The 24,111-nt window shown below is 43.1% G+C and overlaps 1 protein-coding gene across 12 annotated transcripts in view; it reads left to right on the forward strand.

Annotated features, from left to right (window-relative positions):
- Positions 1-24,111, forward strand: part of PDZD2 (PDZ domain containing 2) — a 185,488-nt gene that overhangs the window by 82,889 nt on the left and 78,488 nt on the right. Inside the window, exon 1 of one of the 12 annotated variants that reach the window (XM_085528516.1) lies at positions 21,741-21,893. The exons of 10 other annotated variants lie outside the window; for them this stretch is intronic. The gene's annotated coding sequence lies outside the window, so the exon portion shown is untranslated. Of the gene's footprint in view, positions 1-21,740; positions 21,894-22,273; positions 22,415-24,111 lie in introns of those variants that run through there. One more of the 12 variants, XM_085528513.1, reaches the window with a different exon arrangement.

Genomic DNA, 24,111 nt, shown 5'->3' on the forward strand with positions numbered 1-24,111 from the left:
AGCAAAAGCTACCCCCAAAACTGTAACTGTACCCTGCTGTGGACAAAATAACTGCCTGTGGGAAAAGAAAACCCAAAATGAGCTGGTAGTACTGTTTATGACTTATCTTTTCTAAATCAGATGGGAAAACTGGCATGTTGGGGCAGTCTTCTGTTGCATGCATGCAGTTATTAGCAGCAGTTGTGCATGCAAGTCCTTTGGAGTCTGTTTTGGAGTTTCTACTTATTCTCCCACAGAGGCAACTTAAGCCTGCACTGATGAGATTGTCCTGAAGGCATAAGCATCCATAGGTTCTCTCCTCCAATATCTGGAATGGCATTTGTATGTACAAAGGCTGCTCTGGAAAGTAATGCCTTCTATTTCATTATATTGGTCTGTGACATCTGAGGTGGGTGCTGATGGTATGGCAGTAGAGGTTGAACCTTTCCACCAGAATTCTGTTATGTTTGTTTTACTGTGTGACAGATAGCTGCAGAGGGGCAGTCTGATAAATGGCATCTGACGTGATAAAGCAAAGATGTTTCACTTGATTCATCTACACAGAAAAAAAGGGCACCCATTGACATTCACTGATGCTTCCTGAACATTTATGGAGACCAAAAGGTGGATATGGGTAAGAATTAAGGAGCGGGCTAACATAGGTGACTGTGTTGCAGGTGTGAACTACAGGGCACTTGTTCAGAAGGAGGAAGCAGATGAGGCCTTTTACAAACAGCTGGAAGTAGCCATGCAATCTCCAGCAATGGTTCTCATGGGGGTCTTCAGCCATCCTGATATTCTTTGGATAAGTAGTATGGCCACACACAGAAAGTTCTGTTCTTGCAGTGCATTTATGATAACTTTTGTTTGCAGGTGGTGGAGGAGCTGACAAAGAAGGGTGTGCTACTTGACTTTCTTTTTAATAGCAAGGAGGGACTGCTCTGGGATATGGTGGTTGGGGGCAGCTTGGGATACAGTGATCACAAGATGGTGGAGTTTAAGATCTAATGTGGAACAAGCAACACAGTAAGTAGAATTGATACCCTGGACTTCAGGAGAGCCAACTTTGATTTCTTCAAAGACCTACTTGGAAGTATTCCGTGGGCTGGAGTATTAGAAGGTAAAGGGTGCCCATGAGAGATGTTTGGTGCTTAAATATCACTTCTTCCAAACTCAAGATCAGTGCATCCATAAGAATAAGAAATTGGGGAAAAGTGGCAAGAAACCACTGAGTGGATGGTGAGGTGGAATGAGAACTAAAGGCAGGTGGGAGGCAAAATGGATGAGGCTCTTCTCAGTGGTGTGTAGTGATAATACAAGGAGTAATGCCCTAAAACTTGAATATAGGAAGTTCCATATGGAAGAACTTATTTACGTGAGGGTGACAGAGCATTGGAACAGGCTGCCCAGAGAGGCTGTGCAGTCTCCTTCTATGGAGATACTCAAGACTTGTCTGGATGTCTACCTGTGCGACCTATTGTAGGTGCCTGCTTTAGCAGTGGGGTTGGACTTGATAGTTTCTTGAAGTCCCTTCCAACCCCTGTGATCCTGTGAACAGTAGTTCAGAGTAGTGAGTGATACGTTTCAGCAATGAAACCATCATAGCAACTGTGCAATGGAGGATCACCTCCACTGGTGCAGACTTTTGTGGGTGGCATTCCAGATCTTGTTCATTGCTAGTGAAAATACATAGGTAATGGTGGTGACTATATTGAAAAACAGTGTTATGTAGGTGAGAGTTTGCTCTATCAAGTAGTATCAGTACGCTCTTTGTATCTGTTGTAGTTTCCATGGAAATAAATAGGAAGCATTACTTTCAGAGCAGTCTGCATAAATATCTGAGCAAAATATTTCTGCACTGTGTAGATCTGCAGACACACTCTGCTTATCCCACTTTGATGCAGCACTCTGGCACCCTTCTCATGCTCCTTCAAATGTCTGCAGAAGATCTGTCATGAATAGTCATGTCAAAAGCATCAGTCATGGGTTTTTATAGTGATTGACATTAATTAGCCTCTGTGTTTTCCTGCTCCTCTCCCTCCTTCACCTTTTTAACTTCATGTTTTTCCATTGAAACAGAGTTTAATTTGGAAGAGCAAGACTGTAAATGGCCCTCTGCACCTGCCTGCACTGTTAATTTTATAGGGTAATACTGTGTAATAATGAGGGAATTCAGTTGTGATAGCTGGTTGCTTGCTGTCACAGTGCTGATTTCTGAAGCTTTCAGCAGTGGCCATCTCATCTCTTCCCTCCAAAGCCTCATCCATCTCCTTGCTTTTAGCAGAGTTCTTCTGACTCTTAACCATTTCAAGTCAGCTGGCATGCTCCTCACTAGCCTCTGCTCCTTGGACTTGGTTAGTGTAAACCTTTGGTCTTCTAAGGAAATGTCTTCCCTTTTTCTCTGTGCACTAACTCAGGAAACCAGTCCATATGTGAAACAGCTTCTGGTGATTATCTGTAGCGTGTATGTGAGCTCTCTGTACACCTTCAGTATCATGCCCCTCCAGTGGTGGCGCAAGACCTGGCTGCAGGTGAGGGATGGTCCAGCAGGTCTTGGGATAGCAGTGCAGCTCACACACCTTGGGCTTGTGGGCTGTATGTGATGAGGACCTGTGTTACCAGCATTTGGCTTTGGACATCCTGCATGACTGGCTTTGACTTAGGCTATCTCATTCAGTTTTCTTGCACTGAACAATCAATCTCCTGCCTTATTTTTCCTTTTGGCAAGCTCTTCTCAACATGCATTATTTTGATGAGCCTAAGCCCTTTTTCAAATTCCAACCTAAAATTCTTTGTTTACATTTATCTTTCCCTTTCTCATCCAAAGAGAGCCTTCCTTTTCCTCCAGTATCAAAGCCAATTTCATTTTGTCTTTTTGTCTTATGAGGGAGATTATCTTACTGAACTTTTCTTGCCCTATTCCACTTTCACTTAACCTTTCCTGAACTCAGTAACCTGAAATCACATTGTTCCAGCTAAGATCTTACTAGTGTCTTGTCTGTTTTCCCTTGCCTCACTGAGACCTCAAGCAACATTTGGCTTTTTTACAGTCTTGCCATGAGCACCCAAGTCTTTCTATGATGTCATTTCCAACTGTTGTTGAGCTCCCAGTATGCAGAACATATTTCTTTAATCCCAGAGTGCATGACTGCACTTGGCCTGATCTTAAGCTGCGCCTCCCGTCAGTTGTTTTAGTCCTCAGATGTTCTGAATAAACTTCTGTGCATCCTCTCGAGTTGACAACTTTCCCAGCAGTCTGTTTTCTGCAGATTCCATTTGCACTCTCCTACGTTCCATACCAAGGGAATTAATGAAATTGTTGGATAACGCTGTCCCAAGACACATCTTTTAGGAAATTTGTTTATCATTTGTCTTTCTCACCAGAATTTCGACATCTGCACAAGCTGCTTTTCTGGATTTTGGGAGGTGGAGCTTGGTTTGGCTCTAATGTGTGTCCTAAATAGTAAACAGGATGGACTGCAGATCTGGGCTGCAGGCAAGCTTTGTATGTACAGGGTGCTGGCAGGGAACATGCTTGTGCAATGTGTCAGTGGTGATGGTAAATATTTCTTCTTGTTGGGTGGAAAATGGCTTTGTATTCTGGTCTGTTATCAGTGTTTAACAGTTCCTAGAGAAGGTTTTTCTTCAATTCAAAAAGAAATCACTGAAAAATTATAGACACATGAAGCTGGTGATTTCAATGTAAAGTGAAGATGGCAATTCTTGTTTATACTCTTACTAGCTGTAGGGATGACCAAAGCTGAAAAATATCAACTCTGTCAGCATTAAGCTCTGCAGACATTACTGAAATAGTATTGTCACTGTCTCACTTGCTTATCTAGAGTGTGCTCCCTGGCAGAAATGGTCTTAGAAAGCTTTCTGTGTCCACTGCTCAGCTGCTAGTGCCAAAAGACCAGAATAGATAATCTCCATGGGCCTCATCCAAGTGCAGTTTCAGCTGGGAGAGGTGCTCCGTGGTCTCCCAGAGCTTTGGGTAAGCATACAGCTTTTTCTACAAATAGCAAATACACCAAGTGGGTCATTTGGAGGAAAAAGAGAGGGAAAAAAAAAGAGAAAGAAAAAAAAAAAAAGAAGAAAAGCTAATTTTGGAAGCATTCATTGTATGTGTGTAAAATGGCCAATAATCTGAATTATTAATGGGGACTGTGACAGATCTAGGGCATTAGCTTTATACATTTCAAGAATGTACATGTGTGTATCTGAGAGAGAAGGCTGTTCGTGTATGACGATCACTTAAATCAGTGTTTGAGGAAGGCCATAGAATACTCCATATCTATTCTCAACTCCTACATTGCCTTTGTTCAGTAGCTTTAACGCTTACCTGGAGAATTTGAGCAAGTAAAGTGAGCAAACAAGCCTGTCCTGATAGCTCTGCAGGAGATTAGGAACTCAGTGGCATCTGCAAGATACTCAACTGAGGCAGCGAGAGCCCAGGCTACGCTGATTTGAAAATGAACAGCATTTGCAGTTCAGCCGTAAAAATTCATATGTGACAATTTGCTCTGAGTGTAGGTACTTGAAGGGACACTTGTATTAATACGTGGAGAAGGAGTCTGTCTTCAACTGTTTGTTTTTTTTTTTTTTCCCTGTTAAAGAACAATCTGAAGGCAGGATTTTCCTTCATGTCTGGCATCTGCTTCCTTTTGCTAATCTGCACATCTTTGCTGAGCAGGGAGCCAGGGTTGGATTCATGGAATCTCTGGTGAAGTCACGGGGCAGCCATATTATTGGGTGGATTATTATTTAATGGTTATCAGTGCCAGATTTATGTAGTTATTTACTTTTTGGCTCTTGGATCCATAAAAGCCAATCCATTTAAGTTGTGTGGTGGAGTCTTTTTATAGCTTACTTAAGAAAATGTTCGGTTTGAGATCCAAATACTTTCCATGAAGGTGCGGAAGCCCCAGTTCTAGCAGGGGTTATTTAAGGGAACACTTGTATGCTGGGTGGCCAGCATAAGAAGCTTTGAGCCACAGCCTTAGATTTGCTGAACTGTGAACCGTGAAGCCTTTGCAAAAAATCCTTCCCAAGCAGTGAGCCAGATTTTGTCCTGCCGCCTGGATGCAGCTGGGGTGTAAATGGTGATGGGAAGAGGAAAGGCTGGTGGGGAGGATTGCACCAGTCAGCGGGAGACTTCTGGCCCTGCCCTTCATTTTGGTTCTGTCTTTTTTCCTCATGTCCGCTGAACCTGGCTCTCAAGACCTTGCTACCACGGCTGAGGCGTTGTGTGGGCTGTGTCGCTGCATACCAGCCTGGGAATGTTAACCAGAGTTATAATGGGCTCTTATTGTGACCCTGTGATATAAAACAAACTCTCTTAACATGTGGTTGTGGCTCGCATGTTGTCACTTCACAGCACTTGCAGTTTCAAAACAGATTCCTGAAATCACAGTGGTTTTTAGGAACACGCTGTTCTCCCTGAGACCTTTCTCTTTGCGACCTGGTTCACTTCTCCAGTACCTGGGGTGTTGCAGGGACCTGGGTGGGTCTGCTGCAGAGCTGCTGCTTGCAAACCTAGTATTTCAAACACTGACATTGCCATGAATGAGCTTCCCATGGTGCTCAGCCTTAGCGTGGGTGAGGTTCACGTTCCCATTGGAAAGCAAGGGGAAGAGGCAGCAAAGGTGAAGATGAGCAGCGGAAACACTGAATTTGTCTTATCTTCTTAAGATTTATAGTGTTTGCTGTCTTGTATCTTAGCTTAATTTAAAGTACACACTTAGGCCTGGCTTGTTGATAGAAAGTATGCCAAATCTCTGTTGCTGGGTTTACAGGCAAGACAGGAGGCCAAAGTTCTGTCTTAACTCCAGTACAGGATTTTCTTCTAATAGGAATGCTGGAGCAATGGCTTATCGGGATTTTGGGGCCAGATCCTCTCTTAGAATAAATAAAGCTAAGCTCATTTACAGCAATTGAGCATTAATCTCTGTAAGACTTTTCTAAAGATATATTGTGGTGAACATAAGGAGGAAGAGAGCTCATTATTTTCAAAGAGAGCTGACAGACCAGCTACTGCGCAATTACCATCGCTTTCTTTTTAATCACATAACTTAAACCATCGAGTGGCCACTGCAGCGACAGGGATTGTGAATGGATATACTTAAAAGTGCAAGCTGGGACGATCCTCCTTTGTTACAGTAAATCTTGCCAAGTAGTTAATTTTCAAAGATCAGACTCTTGAAGCACCAGACTGAGGTTATGATAGGCTGGAGGACATTCGTGGCTTGGTAAAGAAACGCTGGTGTGTGAAATGGTAGTTGATCCCGGGAGCAGCAGGAGCACTGAGCCAGGTTGTGTTATCTGCAGATTCCATTGCAGCAATGGAAACTATACAAATGTTGGCACGAAGTGTTAAATGAGATTAACTAACTAGTTTCTGCAGGGATGGCAATGAAACTAAATGCACTGTGCTCAAAACTGTTGGGGTGATTCATTGGAGAAGTGATTTAACACGCAGTCCTGACCTCTATGCAGTTGTTGCACAGATGAAGCCAGTGTTGCTTCCCTTAGAAAGGACCCGCTGTGATTTATAGCTGCTCCACGCCTGACCAGTCCCCAAAAGATGCTCAGGAAGTTAATGGTGTTTCTTACACATCTGTAGCTGTCATGTTAGTTTTGAAGACCCTCTACGCATCTTACTTTCTGGGGAGACTTATTTTTCTGTGTCAAAAAGGCTGCTACAGACTTCAGTTCCAGAAAGAAAAAGAAAAAGAACAACAAAAAGTTCTGCACCCTGCTGCTGATTTTAGACAGTTGCCTTTGGCCTGTGTGACATGTCTTGCCATTAAGTCCTAACAAAACTGGTTTTGTGTTGGTATTTAAGCAAGTAAGCCTTCGCAGTTGTGAGACTGGCTTTATGCCTCTGGGTTCTCTGGGCTCTTCTGTAGTGTGTGATCTGCACTGAGCAGTATGTGCTCTCTGCCCCCATAGGCTACTGGAATTGCAAATTTGGGGCTGCTTATGTTTGTTGGCTTGTTTGAAGATTATCCGGAGTCCATTGTTCTTCTCTGGGGGGAGAGAGGATCCCTGGAATAGACCCTCCTTTCTCCCTTTCCTTCTTCTTCTTTTCTCCCCTTTCCCTGTCCTGTTCTTTACAGGGGCAGGTTGCATCTGTGGGATTTGTGTGGGGCCATCTATATTGTGTAATAAGCAGGTAGGAGAGTGCATTCATCACTGACTGGACCTCACCAGACATCTCACAGCGTTTCCAATTTGGTGTGCTTGCAAAATAGTTCTTCATCTATTCCAGGGATGTAGAAGCCACCAATATGGGTGGGACAGACATCCATCATTGGAAATGTGAAGAAGTTGAAGCTAAACTAGAAGCCTGTAGTAACCAGTCCTGCAGAAGGAGGGTGCCGAAGGCAAATAGCTAATTAGCTAGTCTTTGCTCCACCAGTTCTCTCTTGAAATCTAAACTGAACGAAAATCTTTTTGTGACAGTTTTGTGATGGACTGAGAGATGCTTACATTGTTTTAGCCTAACTTTGCAGGGAGATGGAGGTCTTAAACGTGTGACTACAGGCAGTGTCCTGTGAAGCTGTTTAATAATTGATATTTATGAGCACAGTCGGAAGCGCAATTGTTACCCGACAATGCAGGACATCTTCATTTAATCAGCATGTCTTCAGCGAGCCCTGGAAATGCACGTGCAGGGCGGTGATGACGCAAATTAAAATCCCACTTCCAAATGCAGGTGGGGACGCGCGGTCGCAGCTGGACGGGATTGTAGAGCCCTCTCCAGTTTCCCAGTGCTGGAGCTGCGGAGGTGATTGCTGCTCCTACTAAAAAGGGGAAATGGCGAGAAATGTTTGTTTTGGTTTGGTTCTTAATCCCCCTGTACTTTTCGTTATAGCTGTTGATTCTTGTATTTTTTCTTGGCACTACTTGATTTGTACAGAAGTTACCCACACGAGCATTTCGCTGGCTCTTCTTGTCCCATTCTGCTTTGTTATGTTATGCTGTTTGCCACATAAACATCCCAAGATGATGTTTAAATCCAAATAAACAGAGTTGTCATGGCAATTAAAAGAAAATTGTGGAAGCACTTTTGTTCTTGTGTAATGCCTCATGTGGTGCCCCATTTGTAAAGGCTCTCACTATGGGTAGAAGGGTCGCACTGTTTGGAAGAAATGAAGGCATCTGTATATCATGAATAACTTGCTAGTTGTGATGGAGCAAAGTCATTGCAGCTCCTCTTTGAGCTCTTTGGTACCTTGAGCTGTGGGTGCATCGTGTAGGACAAGTGCTGAGCCCTCGCAGTCCATTTGTTTTAGTTGGTTGTTTATTTTCCCTCTGGATTGTGCAGCTTGCTGTGTGATTTGTGGTGGGTCTCTTTTGGCCTCTGCTTGGTAAATGAGCAAAGAATCATTGTTCTCTGCTCCTGACAGCACCATGGCCATCAACAGCTGACAGATGCTCATAAAGTTAGGTCAGTGATAGTCCACTGCCAGATGATTGTAGTTAAAGAAAAATTTATAACTGGATAGGGCTTTTTATTTTATTTTATTCTTTGAGTATTGATTGATTGAATTTAGCTGAAGCCAATAGAATTTTGGACAGATGAGAAACAGATTTTTTTTTTTTTTTTGTAAGAATTCCTTTTGTGTATGTTTGGTTTAAGAATGCTTTTAATACTTGGCTCAAAAGAATTTAATCTTTCTTTTCTTCAGAAGAAGATCACTTCATAGCATGTCATACATTAAAGTTAATACAGGTATTCAGAGTGCATGACAGGTTTTCATATATAAATTTTTAACACAAGAATACCTTACATACCAACAAATGCCATCAGCTCATTCTTTTCCTTCACTATATTCTGAAATCATTTCAGGTCTTTAATCTTTTACAGACGTACTTTCTTAAAAACAGGACTGTAAGTCTGTGGTTTATGTTACAGTTCCATTTTCTTGACCAAATCTTATCTTGGGGCAGGTACATTAAATATGAACCTGCCAAATGCAAAGTGTTGTAAGTAATTACCGAATGTGGTTTCAGTGCAGAGTTTGCACAAATAAGGTACATGTGTGTTTTGGAAAACATCCTAAAATGTGAATGTCAGACTAGTTGTAAGTACTGTAAGCATTTGGATAAGGAGGAAAAAGCACAAAATATGCAGCTAAGTTGAGAGAAGATGCAGAATAAAAATGGTGGGGTTTTATGCTAGTAGCGTACTTCTGAGATTGTCAGGATCTTAATGCAGAAGTCATTTGCTGAAGTTGGCTGAGCGTTGTGCTAAAGGCCAGACTAGGTAATTGCAGAGGTCTCCTCTGACCATAACAGCTTGGAGTTGGGTAACACCAGCTGTATGCTTCCATAGGCGCAGACACAAAATGTGTAAAGTCCTTGTTCTGAAGAGTTTGTGATCCAAACAAGATAGATGCAGAATAAACAGGATGCGATGGAGAACTCCAGAGAGGAAATGACTGGGATGTGATTGTTTGTGAAGCTGTAGTCTTTGGAGGAGTTCTGTAGATTTATAACCTCTGGGTGTCACATAAGAAATGAGCTGAGAGGAGGACTTTGAATGGATAGAGTAGAGAGAGAGAGAAAATATGAAAGGCATTGCATGCATTTGGACACTCAGGGAATGGAAAAAGGCCCCCAAGGATGGGCCAGTCAGTGTTCTTACTGGTGGGGATGAGGATTTTCTGAGTCTGGGTTTTTACAGTCCGGCCATTGAAAGAGAGTTGTCTGCACTCTCCCTTTGCTGCATCCCTGGTGGTGCTGGTGGCCCTGAGGAGTCTGGTACCCACTGCAATCAATCCAGGGTTCTTCATATACAGAAGGAATCTGTCCCCTTGTTTTTTAGCAGAGGGAAATGCAGGAAGGGTGACTGTGTACCCTGGGAATGGCAGTGGGTTTGGGACTGGGATTTCAGCTGTTTCAAGCTTGAACATCTGAGGTTGCTTCCACAAACCAAAGCTGCAGCAAATTACTCTGGGAATCCCCTTTCAAAACATTTACATTCAGTACTAGGGCTATAAATTAAGGAAAATGGATGACCACTTCAAAGTGATTAAATATGCATTATTAAAAGGGCTCCTGAGCACAAGCAGTGCACTTAATGCTGGCATTCCTGTATCTTGCCATCATGTCCCTGTGCAGGTGCACTTGGACTGGCAGCTTGTTGGTGTGCATGGAGGCAGCAGTGGGTTAGTGTGTGAAGGATCAGACACACGTGCATTGCCAGCTGTGAGCTTAATAGGGATCTCTTGCCTCATTGGGACCTCTGGACAGAATTACCATCCAAATAGTAAAGACCATTACAGTCTGTATTGTTCTGTTTAAAATATCTTTTAAGCTGCAGGAATTCCACATGATAGATTCCTTTTTCCATGTGCAGTGAAAGCATTTTAAAGCCAGTTTAAAAAACCATCCATATTAATTTAACTCTATAGATGCATTTTGAAAGAGTATTGAGAGCAGAGAAAGGAGACTTTGGGAGCATGCCATTTGCTACCTCCCATCAAATGCCAGAATTCATTAGCAAATGAGGCTTTTGGATACCTTCTCTGCAGTCAGTGGCTTTGGAGAGGTTTCTCTCTAGTGATAAGAGATATGAGGTTCCTCTGGGTGCTTTTAGTCTGAAATTTGTGGAGGGGTGGATTGCTGGGTTTCTTTAACTGGAGGAGACAAGCAGTAACACAGGTGTGCCTCCCTTCCTTTCTCCTGCACGCTGTGGGTGACTTGCAGCAATGGAAGAAATAGTAGGTTTCACCAGGAGCAGGTAGGTGTAAGCAATAAGGAGGCTGGTGAGAGCTTGGCAGGGTGATGCATAAAAGCTAATTTTAAGAAATTAGATTGAGTTCTTCTGCATAATGACTGCTTGTCTCAGTTCAGTTTCGCTGCGGCCCATCTTACTGGGGTGGTTTCTGTATTGTGCCTTTTTTATGTGTCTTTGCCCTGGTTCCTGGGTGCTCCCACAGCTGCTGAACACTGGAGGTGGGACTGCTTTTTGAGTATCTGTAAAGCACCATGCTCATCACAGGTATTTCCTTAAATGTTTCATAAGTCTATGGGGCTCTGCTCCAGGCAATAATCCATAAATGTAAGTGGGTAGGATTTTTGCTGTTTTCGCTAGAGAAGGCTTTGGCAGTGGAGCCTGTGGAGTCTACTGTCAGAGTGAGGATATTGGGCCACCTAGCAAATACTCATGAGAAACCACTCTAAATGTATATGTGTGCAGGCAAGGGAGCTTGAACTAAATAGTTCCTAGGGATGATCCACACAGTCTGCCTTGTGTCTGCTTTAACAGCCTTTAGCTGAGGTGCATCGCTTGGGATCAAAAATTATATGATCCATTCTTCAACTTTTTGTCTTTCCTCCTTTCTTGCTGTAGGTTGATGCCATGATAGAGGCCCTGTCCATGTAACACCTGTTTACTTAAGAGATGTTAACTAAATAAAATAAACTCTGGGGCTCTGGCTGCTCCTCATGTTCTCTTGTCCAGATCTGGCCTTGCTTCAGGGCTGTGCGTATCAGTGGCTTCCTCTCTTGGCACTGGCAGTTGCCTTGATAGCTGCTTCTTGTTAGAGAGCATCATGTTGCAATGACCCACTGGAGAGAGTGCTTGGTAAAACACAAGTGTACCAATTCCTATCATTTAGCCACTCTTACACCTCCTGGAGATCTCGGCAAGGGATGAGCTTTTATTGCAGGTCCTTTCTTAGGATCCTGAGGCTTTTATTTTCACCCGCTGGCCTGGTTTTTGATCTGTAGCTAAAGGGAGAGAGCATTAATCTTCTACAGCAAAGCAAAAGTCCCATGAAACCAGTCAGATCAATCCATCTGCTTTTTGCGAGAATAGCAAAATTCAAATGAGACTTCTTATCTGCACAGCTTGTATGTTTTGGAGTTGGGTTAATTGCCCTCATTAGCCTCATTTCTTAAAAGAAATGCTCTTGATCTTAGCCCTTGTGCCATAAATACAATCTGGGACGAGTCTGTGAAAATAAATAACACATTGATAAGGTTCATGCAATGAGTTCTGAGTACTGTGATCCAGAAGTATCTGTCATACTGACTGTTTCTACCTCTCCTTGGAGAGACCCTTCAGACTGTCTTTTAGACTTCTGCTGGTAGAAGCTACCAGTTAAAAATGCAGTCCATGTGATTAAGAAGTACTGCCGTCTCCGATAATATTCAGTGCAGCTTACACTTGTCAGACGCTGGAATCTATTTACCGAATTCTTTTCAGACAAGTCGGTTTTGGCACTTGGTAAAGTTTCCTTCCATGTGTCCTCACTGGCTGAATGCTAATTTATTCAGAAAGGCTCAGCTCCAAATACATGAGACAGTATTTTCAGTCTCTCCTACTGTCTGGACAACATGGTTTGTGGAGACTTTTTTTTTCCTTCTTTCTCCTTTGTGCCTTAATTTCCTTAATTGTATGGTGATGGTGACATGAACGGTGTGTACTTACATTAAGTAACACTGTGTTGTAATGGGAACATGGATCTCGACTGGGAAAAACTGGATAAAAGACCATTATATTCATAGAGTACTGCAAGTATGGTCAAAGTGCCTTTGACAGACGATGTCTCTGCATTTTCTATTCTGTAGTGATCCCTCTACCTCTGAGAATACAGCAAATTAGCTGATCTCAGCTGAATTGTCCTAAATATTCTGGTTATTTCTGATGTTTGAACCAGTAGCAGGAACACATGAAAACTGTGAGGAGAAAAGGATTGAAATTACAGGGTATGCAAGAATAGAGATTATTCGGTTTGAAATGGCAGTTCTTTCCATTTTATTTGACCTTGTGTCTAAAAAGAAGTTGTAGACCTTCTTGAATGACATTTGAAATGTGTATTCGCTTAGAACATGCTTTTAGGGTGGGAGTTGTTTCTCCTTCTCTTCTTACTACTGTAATCAATTCAAGTGTCTGTGTTGCTCCCAGCTTTGCAGTACCTGATTGTTCATTTGCAGATTAACCATGGCAGATTAACAAAATGCAGAAATTAAAATAAGGAAATGCTTTTGATCACTTCTACAGTCTGTGATATAAGACACGGTGTTCCCTGCTCCCCTATCCATGTAAGTGCTTCGTTTAAGTAAGAGTCACATGAAGACACATGTGAGCATCAAGATGGGCTTTTATGCTCTGCCAGCATGGAGGTGTCCTGTCCTAGCGCCAGGCTTGTTTTACATTATAACTTGCCTGTGTACCTCAGATGTGCCCTACGCTTCCCAAGGCATTGGATCCGCTGTGCAGCAAGCATTTGGTGCTGGCGGCCTCGTGGTCTCACTGGGGACCTCGGGTGCTGATCTCATGCATGCACCTGCTTTTGTAATTCCTGAACTATGTGTTCTTAGACTGAATTCCCAGTGGGTCTGACTGAGGAGGTGATCTCTGGGTGTGCCGACTGGTCATGCATGAATGCACCACAGAGTCAGCATGCTAGTGGGCTCTTGTGGCCACTTTTTTATACATATATATAAATGTAGTCAGATGAAGTCAGAGTAGATGATGCCCAGCTTTCTGTGGTTAGGGCACTTGGTCATAAATAATGAGGGCATTGTTAAAGCCTGAATCCAACTGTTTTCTGCTTTGTAGTATAAATTTAGGGGTTTTTTTGTTTTGTTTTGTTTTTTAATGAGAGGTAAGCTTGAATACATCCTATTAATTACCTGCTAATGTTCCTTTGTTGCACATGATCTGACTAACTCTTCCCCCGGTCATGTTGAAACCTTTGACAATAAAGATTTTCTTGGCCAAGACAAGAAAGCCTCTTTGTTAAGACTCGGGTCTTTTTAATCAGTTAAAAATGAGAACAAGCCAAAGCTTTCTAATTTAGGGGAAGGTGTCTTTTTCTCACTAGGTGATGTCTTTGTCAGGGAATTTGTTACTAAATCTGTCTTCTGGGTTTGGTAGCGCATGGGAGATCCTCCTTGTCAACCAAGTTTGAGTCTGAAGAAAAACAGTCAATTAAGTGGGGAGGCATTGGTTTCACCTGCCTACCACACAGAGCTAGATGGTGTCCTCCCAGTAAATTACAGCTTGCAGGAGGCAGTGATTCATCCCTACAAGCACAACAGGTTGCTGAGCACTTGTTTGTCTAAGGCAATATTCCGGCCTGTTTGCAGACTTACTGTTTTCTTGTAGGAGTTTAGGAGCAGATTGGCACATGGAGTTTCTCCTGAAGAAGGAGCCTTAGAAAATAAAATACTTTTCAGCACTATTTGTGTGCCCACGTAATCAGACAGGTCGTGGGTGAAATGCCACATTCCTCCTTGCAACACTCCGAGGTTGCTGTTCACTTGCATCACTTCCTTCATTTGCTGATAGAGTTGCTCCATGCACCCTGGTGCTGGCACGTGTCTGGGGATGTGAAGGCACAGCCAAGCACAGCACTGATGGAGGTTGTCCTGATCCTGTCTTTGCCCTTAGCTCATCCCTGGATTTGCTTTATGGCCCTGGGCAGTCACATTAATCTCATTACAGGTTTCTCCATGGCACAACAGGGATAATAATGCTGGTGACCTGTGTGGGGCATGGTGATGTGTCAAGCTTTAGGTAATCCAGTTTAGCATGTGGATAAATAAGGAATGCCAGCCAAGCCCTGTTTGCTGATGAAATACTTGTTTCTTACCTCTTTGTGGTTCCAGGGCCATCAGAAAGCCCACAAACATGTGGGATGTAGACTCCCTTCTCTTCCCAGTGCAGGGACTAGTGAAACCTGCAGCAGCCTGTGTTACAGTCCATCTCAGTGGTGGGACCGATGGTGTGGGCTTGTAATGGTGTGCAGTGATCACAGGGACATCAAAGGAAGCCTACCGGACCATGAAAGTAAGTATGGCTGTTGCAAAAATAGCCATGACAAATTGGATTAAACTTCACAGAGAGGAAACTGCTCTTACTCACTGCTGAGTGACATGTAAAGTGAATTTAGGCCTCGGAATATCATGACGTGATTTATTAGTAATCACTTCCATAACTTTTCTCATCTATAGATCTTAAGTGGCAATTAGTATGAAGGTGAGAAAGTATTATTCTCATTTTATTGAGGCACAAAGACATCAAATGACCTGCTGCAGGGCATTTCATGAGTCAGTGGTAGGGTTGGGCATAATGCCTGCTTTGAGGAGGATAATTTTTGTACAATTGGTTAGTGTCTGCTGGTGCCAGTTGTGTATGTGATTTGGTTAATAATTGTGAACATGACTCGAAATTTTATGGAGTTGTTCACTGATTGTGGGTCGGAGTGTTGCCAGAACTTGCTGTCAGCATAGGCTAATTCATGCTAATCTGTAGGCTTGGTATAGCACAGTCCAATTCATCTTGAGTAACGTGTTTCTCCTTCTAAACTCCAGTGACCATTTCTATTGCTCTGGTTAACAAATAGATACCTGCATTTTTTTTAATGGGCAATATGAAAAACCCTTTAACTCGTAACAACTCTGCAGGTGTCTTAGCTTTTATGAAAGTAGTCTGCTGCCTTCTTGGAGCACACAGCCCATATTGGAGCTGTTTTTCCTCCTTGTCCAATTAAGCCAGATAATTAAATCTCCAGTTTTAGTCATAGCCTGTATTTTTAATCCTGTAACTGAGCTCAGCCTGCTACAGGAAGTTCTCTGCATTTCTCAGCACAGCAAATCCCTGGTAAACATGGCATTAAATCCAGTCCCATGCTGCTTCTCCATATTCATCTGTCTTTGCATAGCCCACTACTTTTACGCTAGGGTTTCCTGTGCTAATGGCTATTTTATTTAAATGCCAGATGTACTGTGATTATACTTTTAGCTCAAAGAACAGGAAATTTTTTTAAGTGTTAGATTTAGTCACCTGTACTGGATGTTTAGAGTATGAGCACAAAGTATGTTTCTGCTGAAGCTGCCTAGACCTAATTTGACAATCAGATATTAATCTGGAAGTTTCAGATGTGAAATGGCAACATCTCTTCAGCAGTACTGATCACTTCCTTACTTCTGTGTTCATTGCATGCCCTTTGTTTGAAAGGAGAAGCTTTGGAATCAGCCCTTGCACCTTACCTGAAGGGTGTTTTGTGGTTGCAGAGTGTAGGTGCCATGGGTGACATGACAACAAGCTGAACTGAAGAACTTGCACCTCTGAGGAGCTTTCTGCAGCAGTGCTTAATGAACATGATCCAAGAAGCAATGTTTGAAGGTGCTGCAAATAGTCCTTAGCTTTGAGGTTAAAGAAATTCCAGACATCTCCTCCTATTTTAATGTTTGTCTTAATCCTTCACATTGGAGGTAAAGGAATTCCAGGCGTTTCTTCCTGCCTTGAAGTCTGTGATGCAGGAATGGGGAAGAGCAAGGACAGCTTTACTCTTTCCTTTTCTGTACCTGAAGCACTTCCTAACAGACGCTGCCTTTGGAAATGCATTTAACTAGGTCTTTACTATCTTTATTTTCAGCTGAATTTACTGCATGAGAGGGACAAAGCTGAGCACAAGAGATTGGTTAATTAAAGATGTATGGAAAAGAACATCCATACAGTGCTTGGGTTGCTTTCTGACACTTGAAAATGGAGGTTCAGATTCCTTAATTCTTAGCTGAGATCTTTGGTCTGGTCAAGCAGAGGCCATGAATAAAGTATGTCTGTACAGAATAAACAGCATTGTCAGCAGAGCACTTTTTTGAGCAGTGGTGGTTCTTCATCTTGCCTCGGGTGGTTGAGTGTAACAGCTTGTGTTTCTGTCGTTCCTATAGCATCTAGAGCCCCCATCTGGTGTTGCTGTTCTTTGTGCTGCCAAACAATGTGGTAGATGTAGAAATCCTCATGTGAAGCCCATAGTAAACCCATCTGAGTGCAGGGGCTGCTGACCACTGACACTAGTCTGTGCATGGTGGGATCATCTCCCTTTCCAGCACGATGCAGTTCAGGAATGGATTTTATTAGATGGCACACACATTGACACTGGATTTATACCATACATAAAAGAGCAGTGTATAGATATCCATGCAGCTCTTTTATGTTGACCTGGCAGGAGCTGTACTAGTGTGGCCCTTTTCAGTCAGCGCGATTCAAATCCCATTTATGTGATCTAAGTTTGATTTCTTGCTAAATAGTGTCTAGAAGAGCAGAGTTAATTACACTGGGAGCAGGCCTGTACAATCGCTTTTAGAACATAAGAAGTCAGCTTGGACATTTCAGCCTGCAACATCAGTGCCTCTGCGGTCGCTGTATCACAGTGTTTTCAGCCCCCATTTGCGTCATCAGGAGGCCTTTCACCACGTCAATATGACAATTTATGTGATATATGGGGCTTCTGTATGTTTATTAGCTCTCATTGATTACTGTCTGTTCTGAAGACAGATTATTAATTAGCACAATGGATTGCTAGAGTGGGGGAGTGTGTCCTGTGCGATGCTAGCATGGCCTGCTCCCACATCTGGAAGAGATTCAACGAGGGATGCAGCTGTCAGCCGTGTAGTTAAGAATGAGGTAGGGTCAGCAATACAGAGTCAGCCTTCCTGCCTTGTAAAGGAAAAAAAATGAGAGTTTAGAGCAAGGACAGAAGTACAAATGAAAAAGCAAAAACATCCCCCAGTTTTTAGGATGTGATCCCAAATGGGCAGTGCTGTTAAAATGATGCTGGCTCACATGTTATATGTACTGGGAGAGATCTTTCAAACTCATGCTGTTTCTTTCCAGGCTTTTTGCTTGTTTGTTTTGTTTTTCTTAAGGAATGTCATCTTCTCCTGCTCCACTTATCAGCTAGTGGGTTTTTTTGTTTGTTTGTTTTTTGTTTTTTTTTTTGTTGGTTTTTTTTTGTTTTTTTTTTTTTTTTGCAAGGAAGAAGCTCAGTGCAGATCAGTAGTTCAGGAAAAAAAAAAGAAAAGGAAGAAAAATAAATAAATAAAAAAAGTCAGTAGTACCACCAGACCATAATTTTAAGGGATTGGATGCAGGGGATTATTTTTTTTTTTGCTTCCTACATATGGTGGTTTCAGGGCTTTTGCAAGCTGATGGTACAGCTTGGTAATATCATGGTCCTCCAACACAGAGAATCCTTGATGTCTGGTTATTCAACGATACAGGAGGGAAAACACCTGGAAAGTCATGTCTGTATGTACTAAAAATGATGGGGGTCCTTGGCACATCCCTGTGCCTCTCCATAGCAGCTGCTTTCTGGAGAAGAAAGGCATAGCTGGGACTAATGGGATCCTGAGCTGAACTTTGCAGCTTTGCTGTATGCCTGTGGCAAGCTGACCAAAGCTCTGCTCTTCGTGGGTATGCCTGATTGCTGGGTGTGTCATTGATTTGTTCTGGACAGTGGCAGCTTCTCTGACTTCACTGCAGCTTTCAGAAAAGGGGAGGGTTGTGATTTCATTGTTGCAAAATGTGTTGACTGCTTCATCGCTACTGAATATTCTTCTTATTATTTCTTTTCCTGGAGCAGAAGGCTAATCTATCTTTAATTCATGTTCTGATTTTTACAGAATTAGAGTTGAGTTCCAACTGTTGTAACAGATAAAGTTCCACCATTTCAGCTATACAGGTGCTGTTCATAGTATGTCAAAGTTGTAAGAATTTGAGCTAGTTCCTGTAGTTATGTATAAAACTGGAAGGAGGAGGAAAAACCTGACAGGGTTAGATGATGATCAGAAGTCCAAGAGGTCTCAAAAGCCCCTGTGCCTTAAGGGGGGAAGGGAGGGGTGGGGGGTGTTAAAAATGGGACACAGATGTCAAAGTGCCTTTGGTGCTGTCAGATGTGCCATCTCCTGAGTTCAAAGGACTCTGGAGCTGCAGAAGAAGAACCTGGAAATGGCCTGGCTTGGGAGCAGTTTATAACTACAAATTGTCACTTAACTTCCTTGCTGTTCCTCCCATCAAATTAAACTCGTGGCCGTTTAGCTGAAAGATGAGGCTGTTTGATTGGATTTTGTGGCCCCTAATCGCTGCTGTGATGTTGCTGCCTGGAGGCAGGGACTTGCAAACAGATCTTTCCAATAGGAGGATTATAGCTGAGGCGGGAGTGCTGGGTTTAAAGGAAGAAAAGTTTAAAGCTGTCATATAGTGGTTTCTAGTCTCATGAAAAAGGAGAGGATTATAAAGCTTTTGTCAGGGGAAAGAAAAAATAATAATAAAACTAGCATTGTTAGAGGCCCGATAATGGAAAATCTCCAGGACAGACTCTCTCGGGACCTGCATTAAGAAAGGATTGTTCCCCACAAGTATGGGGTGAAGTGAGATCTTAGAAGGCAGCTATCAGGGGTGTAGGCCTCCAGTATTTTGCTTGTGTGGAAGTTTTCTTTATCAGATTGGGTGGTGGAGCTGCTGTGGGATCAGGGAGTCCAGCAGTGCTGTGACTGCCCCAGGATCAGTCTGGGAGCAGTGACTTTGTATGCTTTGTAGGTTTCTTTCAGACCCTTTCTTTCTGTTCATTTGACTTTGTGTGTTCTAGGGCATTAGCCAAATACCACCCAGATGATATGGGGGAGCTCCTTCATTTTCTTGCCCTTTTGGAGCAATGATGACATCAGTGATGATGGAACATCTGATACTGACTTCAGTGCTCCTTTGGTTCCATTTGGACAAGTAGCCCATGTTTGATGCAGGGATGCTGGGGGGATCAGAGCAAGAAGTAATGTTGGAGGCTCCATCCAGCACTCCCTGGTAAGGGCTGATATATTTAGTCATGGTAACCCTAAAGCATCCTTGTCTTGTGATTAAGCTTACTTTCTCTATGTGGTAGGATTTTAAAATACCACCTTTGTGAAAGCAGCTTCTTCCTGTGCCTTGGGAGATAAGGATTTAAGGATGCCTGTAGAGCATTGTGAGCTGGATGGATAACTGCTGTAAGTATTAATTGTCTCAGAAGGAAATGGTTTTGTGCTAATTGGCAGAAATGACTTTAACAAGATGAATCAGAGCTGGGCTACTGCGTAGCACAGTGATAACCCCCCTCAGCATAAACCACGCACGTCCTCATCTGCCTCTGAGATGCCAAACTGGAAGATGATGCTTTGCTCAGGTTTTTCCAGTGCTAATTGAGTCTTGGGGTTTGTGAACAGCTGTGTAAAGGCAGTGAAAGAGCAATGGGAGGAGTGTGGCTGGAGGACCTGAGATGGCATCTCCAGGGACTGGCATTGTGGAAGAAGCTGAGTTGCTGGAAGGAAATGTGCATGGTGGTCCTGCCCCAGCAACAGCTCTGTCAACCTCTACGGCTGTGTGAGTTGCGCTTTGTGAACTACTTCTGCATCCTCACGTGCAGTGAATAGGGGAGCATGTAGAAGGAACCTGGAGGCTGCAGGAGCAGTCCCACCGATGTCTTCATGCTGCTGCTGTGGAATCAGCAGTGCTGACGTGAGCAAACGTAACCCCTGGTTTGCTTCAGACAGCCACAGGTCTCCACAGAAGGCCAGCAAGGCTGCTCCAGCCTGGGGATTCTGCTATTAAACTGGGTGTGCGTTTTTTTCTTTGTGTTCTGCTTTATAAACTCCAAAACTCTGGACAGAAACATTATAGCTCGAGTCTGTTTCTCTGCGGACATTAGGCTGCTGAGACACTTGGCCGGAGCACAGGATATTTCAACGTGTAGTAACTTGATTTTTCATTTTATAAACCCTTATGTAAACATATTGTTTGGATCGTTGAGAGTGGGTTGTTTAACTTTTCTGTCTACAGTTTGAAAAACATCAAGAAAAAAGAGCATGAGAGGGAAAAAGAAACAAAACACTACTTACATCTCCAGTGAGCCCCCGTAACACTTTCCAAATGTAAAAGCCTCTTAAGATATGGAAAAGCAGCAATATTATTTATACTGCGTTTATGAAAAGACTGATCAAAGCGGCACAACTATGCTTGGCTTTATTTAGCATCAGTGACTGCATTAACGTCAGGGTGCTTATTATTTTAGCAAACTCAAAAGTTGTGGGCTCTGCAAAGAGTAAAGCTGGCTCTAATGCATGCTCAGTTTATGTCGCATTATGTGCCACGCTGTCACGGCTTGCTTTGTGCTCTGATGGCCACACTTCGTCACGTGCCACTTGAAAAGTCAACTTTTTCTTTGGGGATTGGGATTTTTTATAGTAACCACTATTTTTTCTTCTTTTTCCCCTTTCTGAAGGTTGCTGGGAAGTGGGCAGGTCTGACCTTGGTGCCCAAATTTTGCTCTGCAGGGCTGCGCTGCTACTGTTTGTGTTTAGCTGAGCAGCCAACACTCCCTGCACACAGGTGGAAGGGGATTAGTTAGATGGCATTCATGTGCCCTGACTCATCATGCCCAGCTGCTATGGTCAGGCAGTTTTCTTGGCCACTAGCCACACTGTGAAAAGGCCAAGCAAAAACAGACCCATGAAAACTCCAAACATTCAAGATAAAGCGCGGGTGTTATTTGCTGCTTCCCATACAGGCGTGATACCTCATACCAAGTCTTTTGTACACATAGAGGATGAGGATGGTGGGAGTAGCATGCATCAAACACACAGGGATGTTTAACTGAGAGGGTTAGTACTAAGTGCTAGTGTACCAGCAAACTGTATGGCTTGTTGGAGCCTGACTTTAAGAGGTTGATCAGATCAGATAGGAAACTCAAAATCTCTCTGAAAAGCTTTACATGGGGTTTTATGAGTGCTATTGTCTCTCTTTCTGTGTACATGGTAAGGCAATGGCTTTTGTTTTGTCCTGTGAGCAGTGACTATGAATGGAAACTCGCAGCACAGCCCAGCTCTCTGAATATTGCTGGCGTGGGACAGCAGCCTTTTGACATGGCATAGTTCAGTGCTTTGTTTTTGAGATTTCTCCTTTTGTAACTGCTGGTCACGTTGGTGGCCAAAGCAGTGCTGCTTTTAGAGAGGACAAAAGCAATTCCTGTTTGTTAGGCATGTTTGAAATACTTTTTTTTCCCACGTCCTCTGGATTTCAGAGGCTGGCTGTGATTTCTCCTCCTCCAGATGGCTGTGTTTCTCATATGAATCAGGTACCGTTTTAATACCTTCATTGGGTTACAGAAGTGAGTCTCTCTTTTTCTTTTTTTTTTTTTTTTTTTCTTTTTCTTTTTCCTGCTTCCTCCCCTTAGCTGTCTTTTGCTCAGTTGTAATTTGACCTTACCACCTGCTTGGAAGTAAAGATGATGTGTGAGCCTGAAAATAAACAGTGATTGCTTCCTTCTTACACCCCTCTTGTCTCCATAACATTGCGGTAAGCAAGGAGAAGCTCACATCTGCTCTCTTCCTTCTATCCTTCAGCACATAAACCCTTAACTGTCTGTCCGGCAGCCTTAACCAGCTAGGCTGGTGTCATTGCTGTATTATTTGTATCCCAGTAGCAATGATGTAGCTGCAGTTTTTAATTTACTGAACAGACTTCAAGGAAATGTGCCATGCTTAGTGCATGCTCACTGTCTTTCATACACGGCTAAATCTCAATTAGAGGGAGTAATGAGGAGCTGGTTTGGATGAAGCTTAAAGTTGCGCTGTCAGTACATGTGTAACTCAAGTGGTAAGGCTGTGGTTTGTGTTTTTGTGCTTTCTCTGTGGCAAATGGTGCTTAGGGCAGTGGTGGGCATGCTGGGTTCCTGCCTGCAGTGCTTGGTGCTGGTTGCTTTACAGATCTCTTCTGCTGCTGGTGCTGGGTTTTGTGGGGCAGAACATGGTCAATCCACAGCCTGTCTTGGTCAAATCATCTGGAATTGGCCTTGTCTTGTAGTTGCTGAAGAGCTTCTTGTTTTCCAGATGCTTGAAGGGTCTGAGCAGAGCGGACAGATATTTCTGTTAACATATCATGCAGCCAAAGGTTTCCCCATTGCAGGGACAGAAATGGCAGCTGAGGCCAGAGGAGCTGTATGTATCCCTTTGGTTTCTGTGTCACGTCTCTGGCTTTTGAGACCAAATCTTTTCCTGGTGCTTTGCACATGACTTGCTTCCCCTCCTGTGCCAGAGCTGAAGGCAACCCCATGTTCTGGGAGCTTTGGGTCCTGCTCCAGGTGCTCCTCAGGTGGCACCAAAGCTGGGCACTGGAGCTGAATTTTGGGGATACAGGCTGCAGTGTGGAGAGGAGTACATCCAAAAGCTGGGCATGGCCCGGATAACTGGAGTTGTGGCTCTGGTATTCTGTTAGTATCCTCCTTGAATTGTTGTCATGCAATATATTAACTTCTGGTTGATGCTGTGAAGTCATGATTTGGGTTAATTTACTACAGGGTATTTCACTTTGAACTCATTAAGAGCTCTCTCTTAGGCATATCATTGACCAGAAGGGAGATACCTCTGTCGTGTGAGTGCCAAGGATGTGTTAGCAGATCTTGAGTGGTGCTTAACAAGGGATGAGTGGAGGAGCAGGGAGGTCTTTGCCTGCTGCATGGATTTCCCACCACAGGCCTCACTGCTCGCCTGAAGATGAAATGTGGGATCTGGTATGTGAGTCCTTGGGTGGCTGGATAGTCTTGGAGGTGTCCTTAGTGATAGAGAGCAAGTATTCAGTTATTGCCATCGCTGCTGTAGGTTAAGGACCTCCTTCTTGAGTCCTTTCTGACTAGGTCAGTAAATGTATTAAGGAAATTAGTAAATTGAGTAAATTATTAAGTCAGTAAATCTAATAGGGATTCAGGGTCTGCCCTCCCTTCAGAGTTTGAGTAATGATGATTATGTGTGTGTTCAGACTGCCAAGTTAAGACTTGTATCCAGACTGCTGCTCCAGGCCTGCTGTCCTGGCTTTTAGCTTCTGGTCCAGATCCAATACATTAGAATTAATGTATGTATATTGGCGAAGCTAAATAGACCTTAAAATATGATAGATGCTAGTGAGATATTGGTGTGTTCTGTTAACAGCTCTGTTTCATATATATTTTTAGAGATCTCTGTTTTGAGATAAAATTTAATAAACTGGAGGAGGTAACAAGCTTTTATGTGTAGCAAATGGCTTTGGTGACCTATTTTCAGGCAGAGCTGAAAGTTTACGCTGGGGGCTGCTGAGCAGTGCTGCAGGCCCCATCACTGCTTTCCTGTCCAGAGAACTGGTTTTAGTCAAAGGATACAGAAGGAGAATAAGAAGAATATATTAACAACGTTTACGTGTGAAACTGCTATGACACAAAATAGATGAATAAATTTGGTGTAATAGCTGTTTTCTTTATAGGGGTTTGACTATTAGGTAAGTCAGCCAGCTCACTTTGCTGAAGGCAGGTTTCTCTAGGTGGT

Source organism: Coturnix japonica, chromosome Z, assembly GCF_054131305.1.
Source record: "Coturnix japonica strain WE chromosome Z, WE-NBRP24, whole genome shotgun sequence".
NCBI classification, from domain to species: domain Eukaryota; kingdom Metazoa; phylum Chordata; class Aves; order Galliformes; family Phasianidae; genus Coturnix; species Coturnix japonica.